Raw genomic sequence first — 24875 nt, 5'->3', positions numbered from 1 at the left:
TGCATATAATTGTTTGAACAGATGAACGAGGCACCTTCAGATATCTTGAAATTGTACCCAAGGATGAGCCAGACTTGTGCAAGTCCACAATTCTCTTCCTGATATCTTGGCTGATTTATTTACACTTTCCCATGATGCTACACAAAGAAGCAGTGTGTTTCAGGTGTGCATTAAAATACATCCACAGGTGTGTCTCTAATTAACTCAGATGTTGCCCAAAAAACTATTAGAAGCTTCCAAACACATGGCATTATCATATGGGCAGTTGAGAATTGTTTAACCACTTCGCACCAGAGCCTGGTTTTGCCTTCGTGACCGGGTCAATTTTTTCAATTCTGACCACTGTCAATTTATGAAGTAATTACTCTGGAACGCTTCAACGGATCCCGCTGATTCTGAGATTCTTTTTTCGTGACATATTGAATTCATGATAGTGGTAAAATTTCTTCGATATCACTTGTGTTTATTTGTGAAAAAATCGGAAATTTGTCGAAAATGTTGAAAATTTTGCAATTTTCAAACTTTGAATTTTCATGCCCTTAAATCAGAGAGATATGTCACACAAAATAGTTAATAAATAACATTTCCCACATGTTTACTTTACATCAGCACAATTTTGGAACCAAAATTTTTTTTTGTTAGGGAGCTATAAGGGTTAAAAGTTGACCAGCGATTTCTCATTTTTCCAACAAAATTTACAAAAACATTTTTTTAGGGACCACATCACATTTGAAGTCACTTTGAGGGGTCTTTATGACAGAAAACACCCAAAAGTGACACCATTCTAAAAACTGCACCCCTCAAGGTGCTCAAAACCACATTCAAGAACTTTATTAACCCTTCAAGTGCTTCACAGGAATTTTTGGAATGGGGAAGAAAAAAATTAACATTTAACTTTTCTCACAAAAATGTTACTTTAGACCCAATTTTTTTTATTTTCACAGGGGTAACAGGAAAAAATGAACCCCAAAATTTTTTGTGCAATTTCTCTTGAGCGCGCTGATACCCCATATGTGAGGGAAAACCACTGTTTGGGCGCACTGCAGGGTTCGGAAGGGAAGGAGCGCCATTAGACTTTTTGAATGCAAAATTTGTTTGAATAATTAGCAGACACCATGTTGCGTTTGGAGAGCTCCTGATGTGCCTAAACAGTGGAAGCCCCCCACAAGTGACACCATTTTGGAAACTAGACCCCTTAGGGAACTTATCTAGATGTGTGTTGAGCTCCTTGAACCCCAAGGTGCTTCACAGAAGTTTATAATATTGAGCTGTAAAAATAAAATTTTCACATTTTTCCTACAAAAATGTTTTTCATTCCCTAATTTTGCATTATTATAAGGGTAATAGAATAAATTGCACCATGAAATTTGTTGTGCAATTTCTCCTGAACACGCCGATACCCCATATGTGGGGGAAAACCACTGTTTGGGCGCACGGCAGGGTTTGGAAGGGAAGGAGCGCCATTTGACTTTTTGAATGTAAAATTTGCTTGCATAATTAGCGGACGCCATGTTGCATTTGGGGGGGGCCCTGATGTGCCTAAACAGTGGAAACCCCCCACAAGTGACACCATTTTGGAAACTAGACCCCTTAGGGAACTTATCTAGATGTGTGGTGAGCACATTGGGAGACAAAATAAACAAATCAGTAGCAGGTGAAGAATTGGTTTTATTTATTTTTTACGCCGTTCCTCGTGCGGTATAAGTGATGAGATTACTTTATTCTTTGGGTCGGTGCGAAAACAGAGATACCAGATTCATATCGGGTTTTTATGATTGACAGCTGTAACACACTAAGAGACGCTTTGTTTTGCAAAATCTAGTTTTTGCATCGCCATATTTTGAGAGCTAAAATTTTTCCATATTTCGGCTGACAGAGTCATGTGATGGCTTGTTTTTTGCGGGACGAGTTGACATTTTTATTGGTACCATTTTTGGGTACGTGACATTTTTTGATCGCTTTCTATTCCGTTTTTTGGGAGGTAAAATTAACAAAAAACAACAATTCAGGAATTGTTTTTTGAGGTTTTTTTTATGCCGTTCTGCGTGTGGTAAAAGTGATGAGGCAGCATTATTCTTCAGGTCAGTACGTTTACAGCGATACTACACTTACTGTATATTTTTTTATGTTTTGGCGCTTTTACACAATAAAACAATTTTATAGAAAAAATATATTTTTTTCATTGCTTTAATCTGAGAGCTATAACTTTTTTATTTTTCGGCTGATGGAGCTCTATGGTGGCTTGTTTTTTGCGGAACAAGATGACGTTTTCAGCGGTACCATGTTTATTTTCATTTTGCTTTTTGATCGCATTTTTTTCTACTTTTTGTTTGGCGATATGAGGAAAAAGCATAGTTTTTTGCTCCGTTTTTTATTTATTTTTATTACGGTGGGCACAGTTGTTTCGGATGCGGCGATACCAAATATGTGTACTTTTTTTGTTTTTGCATAAATATACGGATTTATCGGTTTAATATTTTATTTATTTATTTTTATTTATTTTGTGATTTTTTTTTAGTAGTTTGAAAACATTTTTTTTACATTTTTACTTAGTCCCTGTATGGTACATTAATTTTTATTTTTCTGATCACTGATCTCATGTAATGTAATAGACATATATTACATTACATGAGATCTTTGCTGACTGTTTCACAGTCAGTGTCTCCTGCCAGGTTTCAGCTGCAGGCTGAGCCTGGCAGAACACCGTATATGGCAGATCTGGAGGCGGTCATGTGACCTCCAGCTGCCATAGCAACGCCAGGTCCTGGAAGGTATCAGGGGTCGTCGGAGAGGTAAGTAGACGACCCCCTCTCCTCCTGCTGTCTTCTATATGCCGCGATCACTATAGATCGCGGCATATAGAAGACAGCAAAGGGTTAACATCACTGGGACCTGATCCAATCAGGTCCCGATGATGTTCCCTGTCAGAGCTATCGCTCTGCACCGCACCCGCAGCACTTGCAGGACCCTCGGGGTCCTGAGCGCTGCGGGACCACCCACCGTTTTTAAGCGTCCGCGCTGCACAGAGCCCAGGCAGCGTGGACGTTTATCTACAGTGGGCGGTCGGGAAGCAGTTAAATAAAAAAAAGTTTTCGCAAAGTAAAATAGAGTTACCTTTTTGTTATCATCTAGGACTGTGTTCATACTTTCTATCCCTAGCGTATCAATAGTTCCATCAAAGATAACCCATTTTCTTTCCGGGGTCTCAGATAACGCAAACTCCCGGAAAGTATTAGCGACTATCCCATCGGTCCACTGCAAATGAAGAGAGGCATCAATAAAATTGCTCTTCCCATAAAATCCAATACAATCCCACAATTGAAAGGATTATTAAAGGGAATGCCTGGGATTATGATATTGATGATACACATGTATTGACTAAACATGGCCCCTATTGAAGTGAACGTGCCGGCACCGGAAGAGACCGCAAGTAAGTGATTTGCATATATGCGGTCACATGCCAACTAGAAGTGCGTGACCTCACTCAAAGCAAGTGTATTGAGTGAGGCCAGACACAGTCTAGTCAGAATGTGGCTGGAAGTATGCAAACTTATGCTAATTTCTGGCATAAATAATACAATTTGTTGTTTACATGTCTGATGGGGAAAATAAAACAGTTTCCAATTTTTGTGCAAACAGGGAGTAAGTCATAATAAAATGATTGCCCGGCAATGTATGGCTGGGGTCTATGTCTCTGAAGGGACCCCTTCTACCATGTCCATAAGCCATAAAAGGGCTTTTTCCCATTTTCAGCAAAGATATTAGAATTATCTATATATATATAATCGTCTTATCCCGTCTGTCTTTCTGTCCAGGAAATCCCGCGTCGCTGATTGGTCCGGCCGCGGCCAATCAGCGACGGGGGATTTGAGAAAAAGATGGCGGCCGTTAGCGGCTCATCTGCAGGACGGAGGTCAGCGGCGATGCAGCAGGGAGATGACCGGCGCGAGGCGCTCATCTCCCGGCCGCTAGCTGAACGGAGGACCGGGGAGCGGCGCCGCCGGTCGGGATGCTTCTGCTGCGAGCAGCCGCGCATCTCCCGGCTTCTCGCAGCGGAAGTAGCAGCACAAGCAGCGCCGCTCCCCGGTCCTCACTAATACGACGCTGACTGGTCGCGGTCGACGCCCACGACCAATCAGCGATATGAAAGGAAAATTTAAACGCCGCTCTGCTACTTGGTCGCGGTGGCTGGCCGTGACCAATCAGAATTATTGGCGCCACATTTAAACCCCGCTCTGCTGATTGGTCGCGATGGCCGGGCGTGACCAATCAGCAAAATGGGCGGTAAATTTAAACGCCGCTCTGCTGATTGCTCGTGGCTGCTGGCCGCGACCAATCAGCGATTTTGGCCCCAAATTTAAACACCGCTCTGCTGATTGGTCGCGACCGCCGACCGCAACCAATCAGCATTATTGGCGCCAAATTTAAACCCCGCTCTGCTGATTGTTCGCGGTCGCGACCAATCAGCGATTTTGGTGCCAAATTTAAACACCCCTCTGCTGATTGGTCGCGGCCTGCAAACGCGACCAATCAGCCATTTTGGCGCCAAATTTAAACACCGCTCTGCTAATTGCGCCCGGTCGGCCGCATACATATTCTAGAATACCCGATGCGTTAGAATCGGGCCACCATCTAGTAAACAATAATTCCAATCATAGACGAACCTCATGTGACACTGGATCAAACTGCCCGAACAGCTGCCCCATGGTGATGGCTTTAGGGTTCACTGTCCGGTAAATCACTTTTTCTTCTTCGCACCCTCGCTCACTCATAAGAGACAGCGTATCAGCGAGGACGTGGAGGACCTTCGTTTTTCCAGAGAACGGCTCTCCAACCAACATAAAACTGTACGGGATGAACAAAATGCAGCATGGTCCATTGTATAAAATGGAAACAGCGAAGAATAAATCCCCCGTCCCATGGACTTCTGTAGTTGCAGCTTACCCGTGTCTGACAATCATCATCTCATACGTCTGGATCGTTTCCTCCAGGAAGACCTTCTCGGGCTGGATGTTGTGTCCAGCACAGCTCTCCTGTGCGCATTCCAGTAAATCCTGAGCAAAAGGAAGGTAAAATATTTCATCAGTCTGTTTACAGTGGATCCAATTAGAGGTGGGAGAATACATTTTCAGGACCCAGATCAGTATTCTGTGGCGGCTGGACGGGACGCCTGAGAGACGCCTCTTAGCTGCCGGCATCCCCGGCTCCTCTTCTGATTATATGGCCTGGTGTACATCATGCTGCAACCATAACGTCATGCCAGGCCGGCTAATCTGAAGAAGAGCCGGGGGGCAGGAAGAAATAAGGTGGCTCTCAGGGGTCTCATTCAGTGCCCACCACTGACCTGATGTCACGCACAGTGTAGGAAAGACAAAGTGCGACACAAAGGGATGAGGGGAAGGGAGCCCAGATACTAGGGAAAGGGGGAAATGGAGACCTCCTAGGCTGATCTGCAATCACCCTGTCTCCCCTACCCACTCTATATTGGTTCCTCACCAATTGCCGCACAGGAACCTATCCCTGTATTTCCTTAGCGCTTGACCCTGGATAGGGAAGGGGGGTGAGCACTAGTCAATCCCCACTGACAACTAAAGACAGCAAGGGGAGACAGACACAGGGGAAGTAGCTTAGCTTGAGTCGACTTCAGAGAGATGGCACACACATCCTCTTAGCATCAGAGAGGAAGTAAGAGCTGCACTTGCTCCAAGCCTTCACAAGGGGTCATGTGAATATCACTGGCACCTCTGTGTAGCAACCTGGAAGTATTTAAACACCCAGGCCTGATTGTCAATTAGAATAGGAGGGAGGTAACCGCTGGGTCCTACAGTGAGACCGCTAAGAAGATGTCTGTAATGCCAAACGAAGGGATCTCCTGCAACCAACTGCAGGGCGACTGTCTGTCACATCTGACGCACCCATGACACCTGGCCATTGGATCAGTCTCCTGTGAATCGATTCATTCATCTAAAAAAAAATGTCTCCATAACCTACAACTAAACTAGCGATAAATCACTCACAGATGTTTTAACCATTTATTTTCTACATCAGATCATCCTGCATTGGAGGTATAAGTGAGCCCCCTTACCTCTGGTGCCCCTGTGCAGCTGCCCAGGTTGCACTAATGGGACCGGACGAGGAGTGACAAGGTTATGTAACCCAATTCCAAAGCAGTGGATCAGAATCGGGTGATTTCAATGGGATTGGTCTACCATCTACTGTGTATGGGGGCCTCATGACAGATTATGTTGGGGGACATAAAAATCGGGCGGTTGGAATTTAATCACCCAATCCTTATTTTCTGACCCTGAAATTAGCAGCTGCCATAAGATTCTGGCAGCGACTCTGTCATAGAGAAAACAGGAGCGAGCATTCCTGAATATGGGGGAGCCGGGAAAGATAACTGTCATCCAAATGATAGCTGGCCAGCTATATAGGACCTATCACTTGCCATTAATATGCAATTTTATTACCTGGTGTAAATGCCGCTGTTCTAATGAATCCGGTGTTGTTTTTCTTTTGCGCCTCTCCATTCCTGAGATATAGCCTCTTTATAGAAATCTAGTTCATAATTTTTAATAGCCAAGTGGGCGTGGTCATCAAGTCCTCTCTGTGGGAGTCTTCAGGAAGGCCTTGCCCAGTTGGCTTAAAGGGCTAGAGGAGAGTGACAGATGTCAGGAACGGAGAGGAGCAGGAGGAAAAGAAAAACAATGCCGGAGTCAGGAGAACAGCGGCATTTACATATTTATGGCGAGGGACAAGTCCTCTTTAAGTCTTGGAAAACCCCTTTAAGACACTATTATATTTTAATACCTTATAGTCGGCTTTCGGAAGTTGAATGCCAGGGAACAGGTCACTGGTAATCCCATTGAACAGAGGAATATCAGGAGACAAAAATTTGGGTTCGTTTACATCCTTAATTGACCACAAGAGCTAAATAGAATGAAAAAGGATTAAATGATAAAATAATTCATATACAATATGACATGAAACAATATTAAAAGTGAAGAACCCCATTACAAAGGAGCCGTCAGTTCTTGTGGTATGTCTGTATTAGTAAAGAATAGTATTCTCCAAAAAATAAGGATGAAACCTCTTTTCCTAAAACTCTACATTGTATCGTCCCTCTGTTATACCTCCTGGAAATGTATGTGTAAATGATATATAATGTATATATAATCTATATAGGGGACAACCCTATACACTCTGACTGTGCCCAAACGGTGGTGACATTGTCAGACTGTGTAGGGTACTCGTTATTGACAGATTTCAATTAATTCCTACATTTCCAGGAATGATAAAAGAGGAATGGAACGCTGCTGAGTTGCACTAAAATATGCTGCAGAATTGTTTTTCTATAGGGAATAGATGTGGCCTCTGTGTTGCACTGTTAATTGCCGGCTGCAGAATGAGTTAAGTGAGATACTGTCAGTGAACTCGTTTTTGCTGGCTGACGGGGAGTTTGTAAATGTTTAGAGGTTTTGCGTGCAGAAAACCGTAAGAATAAAGGCAGATCTCCACAATCAGAGCATAGTTGGGTACCATCATTGCTACAGTCCGGAAAAGAACCTGAAATGCGCAAACCAGATGGGTCAGTCTACAAATGAAACTAAATTACTGTAAACTAGGCATAGAGCCGGGGAACCCATTATGTCCATTTACACTATCCTCCACCCCAGACCTAAAAGTGATGTGTCTATTCCACATCAGAGGAAAGTCAGTCAAAGTGTGGTTAAAGGGGTATTCCCATCTCCAAGATCCTGTCCCAATATGTAATAGGTATAATAATAATGTTTGCAAATATCTCCAATTAGAAATGTAGTATAGTTTTTCTGATTAGCTATGTTTCTTACCCCCATGTGCAGGACATTGCAGTAGCTTAGGTATCCATGGTTACGACCACTCATAGTAACAGTTAGTTACTTGCTAGTGGTCGTAACCATGGATACCTAAGCTACTGCTATGCCCTGCACATGGGTTAAGCAACATAGCTAATCAGAAGAACTATACTACATTTCCAATTGGAGGTATTTGCTATTAATATTATTATTACACCTATTACATATTGGGATAGAATCTTGGAGATGGGAATACTCCTTTAACACTTTCCAAATCTCTCTCCACACCTCTACTGTGTCCATTTTGGAAAATAGGAGAATGGGACATCAATATTAAGGAGCTTGCAGAAATGAGGGCATCAGGTGTTGTGATTATACATAGGAAATGTACAATCTCATATAGGTTTGGGGGAGAATAATCCCTTTGATGAAATCTTATGTTTCTTTTGTAAACCTAGTATTTACTTGAAAGTTTGTGAACCCCTCAAAAATTTCTGTATTACTGCATAAATTTGACTTAACCGCTTCGCGACGGCCCACTGTAGATAAACGTCGGTGCTGCCTGGGCTCTGTGCAGCGCCGACGTTTAAAAACGGTGGGTGGTCCCGCAGCGCTCAGGACCCTGAGGGTCCTGCAAGCGCTGCGGGAGCGGTGCAGAGCGATAGCTCTGACAGGGAACATCATCGGGACCTGATTGGATCAGGTCCCAGTGATGTTAATGACGCGCCCCCTGGGCCTGTGTTGTGCAGGGGAACCCGGAACCGGGCCTGTTGTAGAATGCTGGGGGTTGTAGTCTCCGTGTGGCGGTGACCCGGTCCGTGCCCAGGGTGGTCAAACCAGTGGCAGTCTTAATGTATAGCAAATGTCCGACTACGCCACCCGTGGATTGCGGTCAGTGGGGACCGCCGCCGCGCTGCAGACCGCTGAGGCTGATGTTGTTTGCGCAGCTGAGTATGGGATAACTCCCCACGGGAGAAGTATTGCCTCAGGGCAGCTAATGTGAGAGATGATGGGAGTGATGGTGTGAGTGTCCCAGTGCTAATGGTGCTGGTGCGGCGAGGAACCACAGAGACGTGCGGTTGCAGTTTTCAATGCTTTACTCACAGTTGTTGTTCATGTCAATGCTGCAGGCGATGACTGCCCGAGCCGCGCTGCGTCCACCAGGCAAGGGACTCGGTCAACTCCCAGGTAATTCCAGAGTGTGGTTCAGAGCTCCCTTCTCTACCTTTCTCTGGCCGTCCCCACCAGTGACCCACCTTTGTCCAGCTTCCTCGGGCCTTCTGTTGGCGAAACCTCTCCCGGTTTCCCTGACCCTATACGGTATGCCTTTCTGGTGGATGTAGTGAGGGGTCGCACCAAGATGTGGTAACAACCTCCGGTCTTTGGCTGAGGAATCTGTTGCCTCCACCAATTTGGGTTGCGGTACCCTGTTCTGCCAACCCTTCACCCTGTATCTCCTCTGGGCATATGGGGTTCCTTCGGTCCTCGTGTCTCTGGGCCTTTCTCTGTGTTCCTTGCTTCCTTTCTCCTCTGTTCCAGTTCCTTTCTTACTTTCCTTTCCTTCTCCTCTCTCTTTCTGCTGTTTCTGGCCTCCACTCCAGGCCTGCCTCTGGAGCTGGGCCCAGATTGAGCCCCTGTCAGCCCTCTCTGGCTGAACTCCTGTCTTCTTCTCCTCCTCTCTGAACTGAACCGGACTGAACTCGACTCTGTTCTAAGATGGTGCCCACCTTATATACCTCCTTCTGACACCCGAGCCCAGGTGACTAGCAACCAATGGGCTGCTACCTATGCCCAGAGACCCACCCCTATCTGCTCCTACACCACTGGGTATTCCACCCCCTCCCCACTCCAGCCGGGGACAGATGCTGTCGTGCCTGCACTTCTATCTTGTGGGAGCACCGTTGAGCTGTCCCTCGGAAATGGGGTGTGTGTGGTGCATGCAGCTACTGAGTCCTGGTCCACAATCCATCCTTACCCGGGAGTGGAATACCACACCTCTGGTTTGAGGTTCAATACCCCTGTAGCAGCCGAGCCCTCGGGGTGCTACATTCCCCCCTGATAAATCACAGCACGTCCTCGGGCTGGAAAAGAGCAAAACAATTTAAACATACAAATTTTTAGAATGCATTCGTATATAAGACAATAACTATAAACCCATCCCTTTATGGGAGGCACTTTTCTCTTTTAACGTTGCTGGTACTCTTTTTCTTTTCTTTAACATTCTTCTGTCACTAGCTATGGTCAAAACTACCGGAACTCTTTTAGCATATAAAACATCACATGAAACATTTGCATTATTATTCTAGCAGCATATAAAACTTTTCAATATAAAACTTTTTCAAGTAGAACATTCTTGAGCTCTGGCCGCTGTGCAACTTGCGACCAGGAAAAGGTGCAACAGTCCATTTAATCTGCCTTGAGGTAGACGTTGCGGTTTTTGTATAAAACCAGTAGGGGGCGCTTTAGGAAGCGCAACTTTATACAAGGGTGGCCACTCTCAGTCCTCGACCAGTGGGGATAGGGGAATGGCTGCTCACAGTCCTCAGCCTGGTTAGGGATTAGGGGCACACAGATAACAGTCCTTTAACAGTTCCACATTAGTTCCAACGGGGACCACACTCCACTCAGCAACAGTTTCTATACCCTTACTGGTAACTATATACAGTTCCATTTTACCGTTAACTGGTAACGGTATCCTCCTGATGCTCCTTCCTCATAGTCTTCAGATCTGTCCGGATCCTCAGGGTAGTCCATGTCTGGGCGGTACCGCAGCTCCTCCTCTGTTAGACGGTGGACATGGAGGGCATACAGTCCCTTGGTGCCCTTGTGTAGCAGGCCTTGCGGCCGGGCCTGGAGAGAGCCGCTGTTGACAACGCCCGGGATCAGAGGGTGCGACTTTGGGCCTTTGCGCTGGCTGGTGGTGGCAGCGACCAGGGCTGGAGGGCTCGGCAGCAGGGCTTGTTGCGGGGTCTGGAGCAGGTCGGTGTTTGCAGCGCCCGGGATCGGCGGCTCCACCAGGGGGCTCGGGAGCAGGGTGACGCTGGCAGCGTCCGGGACAGGGAGACTCCTCTTACCTGCTCCCGCGACCGCTCCTGCATCACGCGTCTTCTCCTGGCGCTGGTCGGGGCCCGCGACGGCTTGGGCACTGCCGATGCTGGGCAGCTTGGTCTGCTGCCGGTCCGCCATCTTGCTCTCTGTTCCTGGTGTCCTCCTCCCCCCTGGTGGACCGTGGCCTACCTTGCGTTGATCTTCCTCCGTAGGCCGCGGCTCCGCAGTCGATCGTCGGGGTTGAGGACCTTGCGTCGCGCTCCTGTGACGTCAGCGTCGCTCCCTCTCCCTTTCTGGACCTTACGCAGCGTCGGTGCGTGGGGCGGAGCTTCAGATCTCGCACGCTTTCGGCGTCCACGCCCCTCTTCTTCCCGTGCGGCGTCCCGAAGATGGCGCCCGATGGCGGGAAAACGACTGCGGATGGCGGGAAGACGGTGGGAAATGACCCAAGATGGCGTCCGATGGCGGGAAACGGTCCAAGATGGCGTCTGATGGCGGGAATCTGCTCCGGATGGCGGGAAACTTCGGGAAATGGCGGGAGACTTCTTTTCCAGGTACATGTACAATTTTCTTCAGGCACGCGATACCCGTTTGTGGCGGGTTGGTCTCGATCCTGCCGACTACGCCAAAGTTAACGCGCCCCCTGGGCCTGTGTTGTGCAGGGGAACCCGGAACCGGGCCTGTTGTAGAATGCTGGGGGTTGTAGTCTCCGTGTGGCGGTGACCCGGTCTGTGCCCAGGGTGGTCAAACCAGTGGCAGTCTTAATGTATAGCAAATGTCCGACTACGCCACCCGTGGATTGCGGTCAGTGGGGACCGCCGCCGCGCTGCAGACCGCTGAGGCTGATGTTGTTTGCGCAGCTGAGTATGGGATAACTCCCCACGGGAGAAGTATTGCCTCAGGGCAGCTAATGTGAGAGATGATGGGAGTGATGGTGTGAGCGTCCCAGTGCTAATGGTGCTGGTGCGGCGAGGAACCACAGAGACGTGCGGTTGCAGTTTTCAATGCTTTACTCACAGTTGTTGTTCATGTCAATGCTGCAGGCGATGACTGCCCGAGCCGCGCTGCGTCCACCAGGCAAGGGACTCGGTCAACTCCCAGGTAATTCCAGAGTGTGGTTCAGAGCTCCCTTCTCTTCCTTTCTCTGGCCGTCCCCACCAGTGACCCACCTTTGTCCAGCTTCCTCGGGCCTTCTGTTGGCGAAACCTCTCCCGGTTTCCCTGACCCTATACGGCATGCCTTTCTGGTGGATGTAGTGAGGGGTCGCACCAAGATGTGGTAACAACCTCCGGTCTTTGGCTGAGGAAACTGTTGCCTCCACCAATTTGGGTTCCAGTACCCTGTTCTGCCAACCCTTCACCCTGTATCTCCTCTGGGCATATGGGGTTCCTTCGGTCCTCGTGTCTCTGGGCCTTTCTCTGTGTTCCTTGCTTCCTTTCTCCTCTGTTCCAGTTCCTTTCTTACTTTCCTTTCCTTCTCCTCTCTCTTTCTGCTGTTTCTGGCCTCCACTCCAGGCCTGCCTCTGGAGCTGGGCCCAGATTGAGCCACAGCTCCCTGTCAGCCCTCTCTGGCTGAACTCCTGTCTTCTTCTCCTCCTCTCTGAACTGAACCGGACTGAACTCGGCTCTGTTCTAAGATGGTGCCCACCTTATATACCTCCTTCTGACACCCGAGCCCAGGTGACTAGCAACCAATGGGCTGCTACCTATGCCCAGAGACCCACCCCTATCTGCTCCTACACCACTGGGTATTCCACCCCCTCCCCACTCCAGCCAGGGACAGATGCTGTCGTGCCTGCACTTCTATCTTGTGGGAGCACCGTTGAGCTGTCCCTCGGAAATGGGGTGTGTGTGGTGCATGCAGCTACTGAGTCCTGGTCCACAATCCATCCTTACCCGGGAGTGGAATACCACACCTCTGGTTTGAGGTTCAATACCCCTGTAGCAGCCAAGCCCTCGGGGTGCTACATTCCCCCCTGGTAAATCACAGCACGTCCTCGGGCTGGAAAAGAGCAAAACAATTTAAACATACAAATTTTTAGAATGCATTCGTATATAAGACAATAACTATAAACCCATCCCTTTATGGGAGGCACTTTTCTCTTTTAACGTTGCTGGTACTCTTTTTCTTTTCTTTAACATTCTTCTGTCACTAGCTATGGTCAAAACTACCGGAACTCTTTTAGCATATAAAACATCACATGAAACATTTGCATTATTATTCTAGCAGCATATAAAACTTTTCAATATAAAACTTTTTCAAGTAGAACATTCTTGAGCTCTGGCCGCTGTGCAACTTGCGACCAGGAAAAGGTGCAACAGTCCATTTAATCTGCCTTGAGGTAGACGTTGCGGTTCCTGTATAAAACCAGTAGGGGGCGCTTTAGGAAGCGCAACTATATACAAGGGTGGCCGCTCTCAGTCCTCGACCAGTGGGGATAGGGGAATGGCTGCTCACAGTCCTCAGCCTGGTTAGGGATTAGGGGAACACAGATAACAGTCCTTTAACAGTTCCACATTAGTTCCAACGGGGACCACACTCCACTCAGCAACAGTTTCTATACCCTTACGGGTAACTATATACAGTTCCATTTTACCGTTTACTGGTAACGGTATCCTCCTGATGCTCCTTCCTCATAGTCTTCAGATCTGTCCGGATCCTCAGGGTAGTCCATGTCTGGGCGGTACCGCAGCTCCTCCTCTGTTAGACGGTGAACATGGAGGGCATACAGTCCCTTGGTGCCCTTGTGTAGCAGGCCTTGCGGCCGGGCCTGGAGAGAGCCGCTGTTGACGACGCCCGGGATCAGAGGGTGCGACTTTGGGCCTTTGCGCTGGCTGGTGGTGGCAGTGACCAGGGCTGGAGGACTCGGCAGCAGGGCTTGTTGCGGGGTCTGGAGCAGGTCGGTGTTTGCAGCGCCCGGGATCGGCGGCTCCACCAGGGGGCTCGGGAGCAGGCTGACGCTGGCAGCGTCCGGGACAGGGAGACTCCTCTTACCTGCTCCCGCGACCGCTCCTGCATCACGCGTCTTCTCCTGGCGCTGGTCGGGGCCCGCGACGGCTTGGGCACTGCCGATGCTGGGCAGCTTGGTCTGCTGCCGGTCCGCCATCTTGCTCTCCGTTCCTGGTGTCCTCCTCCCCCCTGGTGGACCGTGGCCTACCTTGCGTTGATCTTCCTCCGTAGGCCGCGGCTCCGCAGTCGATCGTCGGGGTTGAGGACCTTGCGTCGCGCTCCTGTGACGTCAGCGTCGCTCCCTCTCCCTTTCTGGACCTTACGCAGCGTCGGTGCGTGGGGCGGAGCTTCGGATCTCGCGCGCTTTCGGCGTCCACGCCCCTCTTCTTCCCGTGCGGCGTCCCGAAGATGGCGCCCGATGGCGGGAAAACGACTGCGGATGGCGGGAAGACGGTGGGAAATGACCCAAGATGGCGTCCGATGGCGGGAAACGGTCCAAGATGGCGTCTGATGGCGGGAATCTGCTCCGGATGGCGGGAAACTTCGAGAAATGGCGGGAGACTTCTTTTCCAGGTACATGTACAATTTTCTTCAGGCACGCGATACCCGTTTGTGGCGGGTTGGTCTCGATCCTGCCGACTACGCCAAAGTTAACGCGCCCCCTGGGCCTGTGTTGTGCAGGGGAACCCGGAACCGGGTGTGTTGTAGAATGCTGGGGGTTGTAGTCTCCGTGTGGCGGTGACCCGGTCCGTGCCCAGGGTGGTCAAACCAGTGGCAGTCTTAATGTATAGCAAATGTCCGACTACGCCACCCGTGGATTGCGGTCAGTGGGGACCGCCGCCGCGCTGCAGACCGCTGAGGCTGATGTTGTTTGCGCAGCTGAGTATGGGATAACTCCCCACGGGAGAAGTATTGCCTCAGGGCAGCTAATGTGAGAGATGATGGGAGTGATGGTGTGAGCGTCCCAGTGCTAATGGTGCTGGTGCGGCGAGGAACCACAGAGACGTGCGGTTGCAGTTTTCAATGCTTTACTCACAGTTGTTGTTCATGTCAATGCTGCAGGCGATGACTGCTCGAGCCGCGCTGCGTCCACCAGGCAAGGGACTCGGTCAACTCCCAGGTAATTCCAGAGTGTGGTTCAGAGCTCCCTTCTCTACCTTTCTCTGGCCGTCCCCACCAGTGACCCACCTTTGTCCAGCTTCCTCGGGCCTTCTGTTGGCGAAACCTCTCCCGGTTTCCCTGACCCTATACGGTATGCCTTTCTGGTGGATGTAGTGAGGGGTCGCACCAAGATGTGGTAACAACCTCCGGTCTTTGGCTGAGGAATCTGTTGCCTCCACCAATTTGGGTTGCGGTACCCTGTTCTGCCAACCCTTCACCCTGTATCTCCTCTGGGCATATGGGGTTCCTTCGGTCCTCGTGTCTCTGGGCCTTTCTCTGTGTTCCTTGCTTCCTTTCTCCTCTGTTCCAGTTCCTTTCTTACTTTCCTTTCCTTCTCCTCTCTCTTTCTGCTGTTTCTGGCCTCCACTCCAGGCCTGCCTCTGGAGCTGGGCCCAGACTGAGCCACAGCTCCCTGTCAGCCCTCTCTGGCTGAACTCCTGTCTTCTTCTCCTCCTCTCTGAACTGAACCGGACTGAACTCGACTCTGTTCTAAGATGGTGCCCACCTTATATACCTCCTTCTGACACCCGAGCCCAGGTGACTAGCAGCCAATGGGCTCCTACCTATGCCCAGAGACCCACCCCTATCTGCTCCTACACCACTGGGTATTCCACCCCCTCCCCACTCCAGCCAGGGACAGATGCTGTCATGCCTGCACTTCTATCTTGTGGGAGCACCGTTGAGCTGTCCCTCGGAAATGGGGTGTGTGTGGTGCATGCAGCTACTGAGTCCTGGTCCACAATCCATCCTTACCCGGGAGTGGAATATCACACCTCTGGTTTGAGGTGCAATACCCCTGTAGCAGCCGAGCCCTCGGGGTGCTGCATTAACCCTTTGCTGTCTTCTATATGCCGCGATCTATAGTGATCGCGGCATATAGAAGACAGCAGGAGGAGAGGGGGTCGTATACTTACCTCTCCGAAGACCCCTGATACTTCCAGGACCTGACGTTACTATGGCAGCTGGAGGTCACAGGACCGCCTCCAGATCTGCCATATATGGTGTCCTGCCTGACTCAGCCTGCAGCAGAAGCCTGGCAGGAGACACTGACTGTGAAACAGTCTGCAGAGATCTCATGTAATGTAATATATGTCTATTACATTACATGAGATCAGTGATCAGAAAAATAAAAATTAATGTCCCATACAGGGACTAAGTAAAAATGTAAAAAAAAAGTAAAAAAAATGTTTTGAAATTGTTAAAAAAAAAATCACAAAATAAATAAAAATAAATAAATAAAATATTAAACCGATAAATCCGTATATTTATGCAAAAACAAAAAAAGTACACATATTTGGTATCGCCGTGTCCGAAACAACCCGAGCTATAAAACTGTCACACTAATTAACTCCTTCTATGCACACCGTAATTAAAAATAAATAAAAAACGGAGCAAAAAACTATGCTTTTTCCTCATATCGCCAAACAAAAAGTGGAAAAAAATGCGATCAAAAAGCAAAATGGAAATAAAAATGGTACCGCTGAAAACGTCATCTTGTTCCACAAAAAAAAAGCCGCCATACAGCTCCATTAGCCAAAAAATAAAAAAGTTATAGCGCTCAGAATAAAGTGATGCAAAAAAAAATTTTTTCTATAAAATTGTTTTAGTGTAAAAGCGCCAAAACATAAAAAAAATATACAGTACATGTAGTATCGCTGTAAACGTATTGACCCGAAGAATAATGCTGCCTTATCACTTTTACCACACGCAAAACGGCATAAAAAAACCCTCAAAAAACAATGAATTGTTGGTTTTTGTTAATTTTACCTCCCAAAAAATGGAATAGAAAGTGATCAAAAAATGTCACGTTCCCAAAAATGGTAGCAATAAAAATGTCAACTCGTCCCGCAAAAAACAAGCCGTCACATGACTCTGTCAGCTGAAATATGGAAAAATTATAGCTCTCAAAATATGGCGATGCAAAAACTAGATTTTGCAAAAAAAAGCGTCTTTTAGTGTGTGACAGCTGTCAGTCATAAAAACCCGATATGATTCTGGTATCTCTGTAATCGCACCGACCCGAAGAATAAAGTAATCTAATCAGTTATACCGCACGAGGAACGGCGTAAAAAATAAATAAAACCAATTCTTCACCTGCTACTGATTTGTTTATTATGTCTCCCAATGTGCTCACCACACATCTAGATAAGTTCCCTAAGGGGTCTAGTTTACATAATGGTGTCACTTGTGGGGGGTTTCCACTGTTTAGGCGCATCAGGGGCTCCCCAAACGCAACATGGCGTCTGCTAATTATTCAAGCAAATTTTACATTCAAAAGTCAAATGGCGCTCCTTCCCTTCCGAACCCTGCCGTGCGCCCAAACAGTGGTTTTCCCTCACATATGGGGTATCAGCGCGCTCAAGAGAAATTGCACAAAAAATGTTGGGGTTCATTTTTTCCCGTTACCCCTGCGAAAATAACAAAAATTGGGTCTAAAGTAACATTTTTGTGAAAAAAGTTAAATGTTAATTTTTTTCTTCCACATTCCAAAAATTCCTGTGAAGCACCTGAAGGGTTAATAAAGTTCTTCAATGTGGTCTTGAGCACCTTGAGGGGTGCAGTTTTTAGAATGGTGTCACTTTTGGGTATTTTCTGTCATAAAGACCCCTCAAAGTGACTTCAAATATGATGTGGTCCCTAAAAAAATGTTTTTTAAATTTTGTTGGAAAAATGAGAAATCGCTGGTCAACTTTTAACCCTTATAGCTCCCTAACAAAAAAAAATTTGGGTTCCAAAATTGTGCTGATGTAAAGTAGACATGTGGGAAATGTTATTTATTAACTATTTTGTGCAACGTATCTCTCTGATTTAAGGGCATGAAAAATTCAAAGTTTGAAAATTGCAAAATTTTCAAAATTTTCGCCAAATTTCCGATTTTTTCACAAATAAACGCAAGTGATATCGATGAAATTTTACCACTATCATGAAGTACAATATGTCACGAAAAAACATTCTCAGAATCAGGGGAATCCGTTGAAGCGTTCCAGAGTAATTACCTCATAAAGTGACAGTGGTCAGAATTGAAAAAATTGGCCCGGTCACGAAGGCAAAAACAGGCTCTGGCGCGAAGTGGTTAAAGCTACATCAGTCTGTGAGGTCACAAAGGAACTCAAGGTAACCTCTAAGCAACTAAGGGCCTCTCCTCACATTAGCTAATGTAATTGTTCATGAGTCCACCATCAGAAGGACAATGAACAACAATGGCGAGCATGACAGGATTGCAAGGAGAAAGGCAATGCGATTTAAAATGTCACTGCTAAAACTCACCTGGGCTCATCAATAGGTAACTGGAATAATGCTTTGTGGAAGGATGAGGCCAAGATAGAGATTTTAAGTGAGAAGCTATATGCTTGCAGAAAGAAAATACTGCATTACAGCATAAGAACCTCCTATCATCTATGAAACACAAAGATGGTAATCGTAACATGCTTTGGGCCTGTTTTGCTGCACTTGGCCAAGGACGGCTGCCATCATTGATGGAACAATGAATTCTAAAATCTATCAGCAAATGCTAAAGGAAAATATCAGGATATCAGTTCATGTACTGAATCTCAAGAAAACGTGGGTCATGCAGCAAGACAATGGCCCAAAGACACAAGTCGTTCTACAAAAGAATGGTTGTATAAACATAAAGTTTTGGAATGGCCGAGTCATAATCCTGAGCTTCATCCTATAGAAATGTTGTGGAAGGACCTGATGCAAGGCACTGGGACTCTTTACCTTGAGGTTATCGGGCAGCTCAGAACGTCCCGCGTAGCCAGAATTCATGGTAATGGCTACGAAGCAATTTGGGTTAAGCTTCAGTTCTGTTCCTTCGAAGTTGAACATGTCCATCTTCGTCTGGATGGCTCTCTGGATGCGGAGAATCTGTTGGGCCACCATGGACAACACCTCCAGCTCAATACGGTTAAACTCATCAAAACACGACCATTCTCCCGATGATGCCAGCCCTTTGAAAAACTAAAAAAAAGTATATACAGTACAGACCAAAAGTTTGGACACACCTTCTCACTTAAAGATTTTCTGTATTTTCATGACTATGAAAATTGTACATTCACACTGAAGGCATCAAACTATGAATTAACACATGTGGAATTATATACTTAACAAAAAAGTGTGAAACAACTGAAAATATGTCTTATATTCTAGGTTCTTCAAAGTAGCCACCTTTCGCTTTGATGACCGCTTTGCACACTCTTGGCATTCTCTTGATGAGCTTCAAGAGGTAGTCACCGGAAATGGTCTTCCAACAATCTTGAAGGAGTTCCCAGAGATGCTTAGCACTTGTTGGCCCTTTTGCCTTCACTCTGCGGTCCAGCTCACCCCAAACCATCTCGATTGGGTTCAGGTCTGGTGACTGTGGAGGCCAGGTCATCTGGCGTAGCACCCCATCACTCTCCTTCTTGGTCAAATAGCCCTTACACAGCCTGGAGGTGTGTTGGGGTCATTGTCCTTTTGAAAAATAAATGATGGTCCAACTAAACGCAAACTGGATGGAATAGCATGCCGCTGCAAGATGCTGTGGTAGCCATGCTGGTTCAGTATGCCTTCAATTTTGAATAAATCCCAAACAGTGTCACCAGCAAAGCACCCCCACACCATCACACCTGCTCCTCCATGCTTCACGGTGGGAACCAGGCATGTAGAGTCCATCCGTTCACCTTTTCTGCGTCGCACAAAGACACGGTGGCTGGAACCAAAGATCTCAAATTTGGACTCATCAGACCAAAGCACAGATTTCCACTAGTCTAATGTCCATTCTTTGTGTTCTTTAGCCCAAACAAGTCTCTTCTGCTTGTTGCCTGTCCTTAGCAGTGGTTTCCTAGCAGCTATTTTACCATGAAGGCCTGCTGCACAAAGTCTCCTCTTAACAGTTGTTGTAGAGATGTGTCTGCTGATAGGACTCTGTGTGGCATTGACCTAGTCTCTAATCTGAGCTGTTGTTAACCAGCGACTTTTAAGAACCCAGAATATAAGACATATTTTCTGTTGTTTCATACTTTTTTGTTAAGTATATAATTCCACATGTGTTAATTCATAGTTTTGATGCCTTCAGTGCGAATTTACAATTTTCTTAGTCATGAAAATACAGAAAAATCTTTAAATGAGAAGGTGTGTCCAAACTTTTGGTCTGTACTATATAATCAAAAGGTGTCAGCAGAACATCGGTTGGAGTCAGTTTATTATCTGCAATGGAGCAGCTTAACATTGTATGTACCTTTGACATTGCTATGTAGTCCAAACCATCAGAGCAGTTAAAGACCACACACTGCATGGCCAGCGCCTTGGCCAAATCTTTGGTGGTCTCAGTTTTTCCTGTGCCGGCCGGACCTTCTGGAGCTCCACCAAGATTTAGATAAAAAGCACCGATCTACCAATGAAACATGAAAGAACTGGTATGAGACAGCCGTCAGCTGTCGAAACGCGTTGGAATTGACTGACCCAGCAGAGAAGGCGCCCACAGGCATCCGTCCCGAATATACGCTGCACACCACGTGTCAGCTCGTCTCTCTGCCTCTCGCGCGCTTCCAATAGAACGCGCCCCCTCACCTTCTCCGCCCCTCCTCTCCTGCTCCACTTACCCGGAAGCCCGCGAGTAGCGGCGGTCACCGGCCGGGACCCCGCTCTCGCCCCGGGCCCCACAACTCCTTGACATCTCCGCAGGACTACGGACCGTAAGTACTCTGGGCCACGGCCCCCACCGCTTATGATACACGCCACCACAAGGACCAAAACCACACATACTCACCTCTTTATTACCGACAGGATTCCAGGAACGCGGCCTGCCTGACTCCACACGAGTAGGGACCGTGCCTGAAAACCGGACTCCACAACCATAGACCTTGCCCGGATATCTACTACACAGCCTGCCACCAAAGCCTTCCACCTACTTGAATATACTTATCCAGACCAGGCCTCCTGCCACATTTGCAGCCGGTCCCCTGCTGCACCTCAGCGTCCAGGGACAAGACCCACTGCTACTTAGCCAGTAAATTACTCAGCCAGAGCCTCCTGCTGCACCTACCACTAGGCTGAACCCTCTTGCAGAACCTCCTGAACACCTTCCCTTGATTTAGGCCTTCAGCCACAGATAAAGAAGGTGACTGACCATTTCACACCTGGACCCTAAACAAGGTAATCAACCGGGCTTACTTATATTGTGGCTTATTGTTTGTATACCTCAGCTCCTAACTCTCCCTCCCCATCTATATACAGGACATCAATTATCCTTGAGTGCCACAACGCCCCCTATCACCCGGCAACCAGTAGCCTCCTACTACATCTCTGCTCAGAGACAGATACAATCCAGAGCCTCCTGTTGCACCCCTGGATTACTGATAATCACGCACAGGTAAACATCTAGGTTTACCACACTGTGGACTATTCCTGTATTCCTCAGTTCCTAACCCTTCCTCCATATCTATATACAGGACATTGAGTATCCTCAAGCGTTACTACGCCTACTGGCAATCAAAAAGCCCCCCTGTCACATCTCTGCAACAAAGTGAGATACAATCCAGAGCCTCCTGCTGCACCCCCCACTGAGGGAGTGCTAACAAGCAATCTCCAAAAGCAGAACAGCTCCTCCGTGGGTAAGTCGCTAACCCCACTATCTACCTACCCAGAGCTAACAGCACTAACCCCATATCATTAAATCTCCAGGAGCATAACAAAGCGTTCAGGACCACGCCTCACCCAAAGAATCCTGACGGACCACAGCCCTAGTGCACACCTGCACTTTACCCACTCTGATACCTGGTGAGTAACAGATCCACAGCCAGCTAAGCATATCCAATACTAGAGAACAATAGCCCTAACCAAACTCCTCTTCTTTCCAGGTACCAAGCCACCACAGGCATTTTACCACACCAGATTAACCGCTGGATTTTACTATTTATTACACCTTGTATACCATTAGTTCTTTTACCCCAATCGAAATATTGTTGTCTACACTCGTCTTTTAAATCCTGTATTAAATCCTGTATTTTATTAAGTTTTTATTGCTAGCATCCAAACAAATAAATCTTATTTTTATAAAATAATAGTACTCTTCTCCTGATCTCTTTTTCACTACCGATAGCGCGATTTTTACTATAGAACTGGTATGAGATATCAATAAACTTTCTAATAAGTTTCATGCATCATACAAAAGTCAAAAAGATTTCTGAGCATAACCCATCACATCATAGCAGAGTCCGCTAGCATCTGTCAGTGAGCGGAGTGATGACCAGGCGTGGGGAGTCGCCCAGGTACTCATAGGCGGACTTCACATTGCAGTTGATGATTCGCACTCTCGCATTCTCATTCTCCCAGTAATAGCGGAGTTGGGCAAGCCACTGGAAGTCTGTTTCATGAGAAACTCCTGAGCAATGTAGGAAAAGATAGTCAACCTCTAAGACACTGCAGAATCACAAGGGAGAGTTTCTAAAGGGAAGGCAAATGCCCATACATTATAGGACAAAACTCCTAGTCACCGAATTCTGCTTTTTTCATTTAGTCCCATTGCCCACGGTGTATAACATCCGGACTCTCAGCCCCCAGTTTATAAAATCCGGCCTCTCGCCTCCCCCGATGTATAACATCCGCCCCTCGCCCCTAGTTTAGTATAATATCCGTCCCCTCGCCCCCCCACCAGTGTATAACATCAATCCCCTCGCCCCTGGTGTATAATATCCATCCCCTTGCCCCTGGTGTATAATATCCGTCCCCTCGCCCCTGGTGTATAATATCCATCCCCTCGCCCCTGGTGTATAATATCCATCCCCTCGCCCCCGGTGTATAACATCCGCCCCTCGCCCCTAGTTTAGTATAACATCCGTCCCCTCGCCCCCCCGCCAGTGTATAAAATACATCCCCTCAACCCCACTGTATAACATCCAACCCCAAGCCCTCCTTTGCATAACATCCGACCCCCAGGGTATAACATCCGGCCCCCAGCCCCGGTGTATAACATCTGTACCCTCGCTCCCTCCCCCTGGTGTATAACATCCGGCCTCTCGCCCCCCCGGTGTATAATATTCGTCCCATCGCTCCCAGTGTATAACAACCATCCCCTCGCCCACGGTGTATAATATCCATCCCCTCGCCCCTGGTGTATAATATCCATCCCCTCGCCCCGGTGTATAATATCCGTCCCCTCGCCCCTGGTGTATAATATCCGTCCCCTCGCCCCTGGTGTATAATATCCATCCCCTCGCCCCGGTGTATAATATCCGTCCCCACGCCCCTGGTGTATAATATCCGTCCCCTCGCCCCGGTGTATAATATCCATCCCCTCGCCCCTGGTGTATAATATCCGTCCCCTCGCCCCTGGTGTATAATATCCGTCCCCTCGCCCCTGGTGTATAATATCCATCCCCTCGCCCCGGTGTATAATATCCGTCCCCTCGCCCCTGGTGTATAATATCCGTCCCCTCGCCCCTGGTGTATAATATCCATCCCCTCGCCCCCGTGTATAATATCCGTCCCCTCGCCCCTGGTGTATAATATCCGTCCCCTCGCCCCGGTGTATAACATCTGGCCCCTCGGCCTTGTATAACATTAAGACTCTCGCCCCCCACCAGTGTATAACATCAATCCCCTCGCCCCTGGCGTATAATATCCATCCCCTCGCCCCTGGTGTATAATATCCGTCCCCTTGCCCCTCAGTGTATAACATCCAGCCCTCGGACATGTATAACATCTAGCCCCTCATACCCCTAGGGTATAACATCCGGCCCCTCGGCCTTGTATAACATTAAGACTCTCGCCCCCCACCAGTGTATAACATCAATCCCCACGCCCCCCGGTGTATAACATCCGCCCTCCCATGCTGTGTGCTGTTACTAACATATGACAGAACGGCTGGTGGTGCAGAGCTCTCTGATACCAGCGCGGTCCTGTAATAGGAGCCACCGACGTAACAAGTCTGGATATTACATTTCTCCCCTCCTAAATCTTCCCCCATCACAAGTGAGTGATATTATTAAGGAGTAGAAGGAACTGCAGCAACTGAGTGCTGAGGAGCAGAGGGCAGAACGCTTTCCTGACTCCATTGGTAACAACATCACCACAAACACTGCGTCCCCGCCAGGAGCTTTATGGCTGAGCAGCTGCATGCAGCCTTACATCACCAAGCACGATGCAGAGCGTCGGATGGAGTGGTGTGAAGCCGCCACCACAGGACTCTGGAGGAGACCTGTTCTGTGCAGTGACGGATCACACTTCTCTATCTGGCATCTGATGGACGAGTCTGGATTTGGTGAATGCCAGGAGAACGTTACCCTATTAACTGCATTGTGCCCGCTGTACAGTTTGCTGGTGGAGGTAAGGCCTTGTTTTTAGGGGTTGGTCTAGGCCCCTTAGTTCCAGTGAAAAGATATCTTAATGCTTCAGCACAAGACATTTTAAACAATTGTAGCTTCCAACCCTAAGGGAATAGAAGAGCAGAACTGTTTCACACACGTTCTCAACCTCAACCCCACTAAACACCTTTAGGATGATTAATTAGAACAAATACTGCACAATGGCAGCATAAATATGTCACCGCAACATAGGGAAGAACAATGTCAGTCACACATCAATTACATTGCCATATGTCTGCTCAGGCTTAGAATGGCTGACCATTCGGAGAATTACATAATACCTACAAAGAAACTGAACAAAAGGTCATTAAAGGAATTGACATAAAAACCCTTTATTAGTACATCCATGGTTATGAAAGGACACTGCACAGAGGAGGGCACACACACCATTGATAGAAAATATTACACACCGCACCTAGGCCATCCAAAACACTGACTATAAAGAATATCAATTGTGGCAATGAGTCATATACGGGGACGCCGACACCTACAGATGCCAAAACATTCCTATATAGGGACCACCATCTCAATATGCAGA

General features: G+C 47.7%; 1 long non-coding RNA gene across 2 annotated transcripts; it reads left to right on the top strand.

Moving 5' to 3' along the window:
* Positions 1 to 20491: 20491 nt before the first annotated feature.
* Positions 20492 to 22036, top strand: LOC141205529 (uncharacterized). Of its 2 annotated transcripts, XR_012276249.1 has the most exons (6): positions 20492 to 20668; positions 20760 to 21128; positions 21210 to 21345; positions 21425 to 21586; positions 21657 to 21752; positions 21833 to 22036. It is a non-coding gene; the product is annotated as an uncharacterized lncRNA (long non-coding RNA). The 2 variants fall into 2 exon arrangements; XR_012276250.1 differs by lacking the exon at positions 21657 to 21752 and having other exon boundaries at positions 20495 to 20668.
* Positions 22037 to 24875: the final 2839 nt, after the last annotated feature.

Source organism: Phyllobates terribilis, unplaced genomic scaffold (assembly GCF_046119375.1).
Source record: "Phyllobates terribilis strain yellow unplaced genomic scaffold, ASM4611937v1 Scaffold_139__1_contigs__length_4784569, whole genome shotgun sequence".
Classification (NCBI taxonomy): Eukaryota; Metazoa; Chordata; class Amphibia; order Anura; family Dendrobatidae; genus Phyllobates; species Phyllobates terribilis.
Note: the sequence above shows the minus strand (reverse complement) of the source record. Positions and strands in the feature narration are given on the sequence as shown.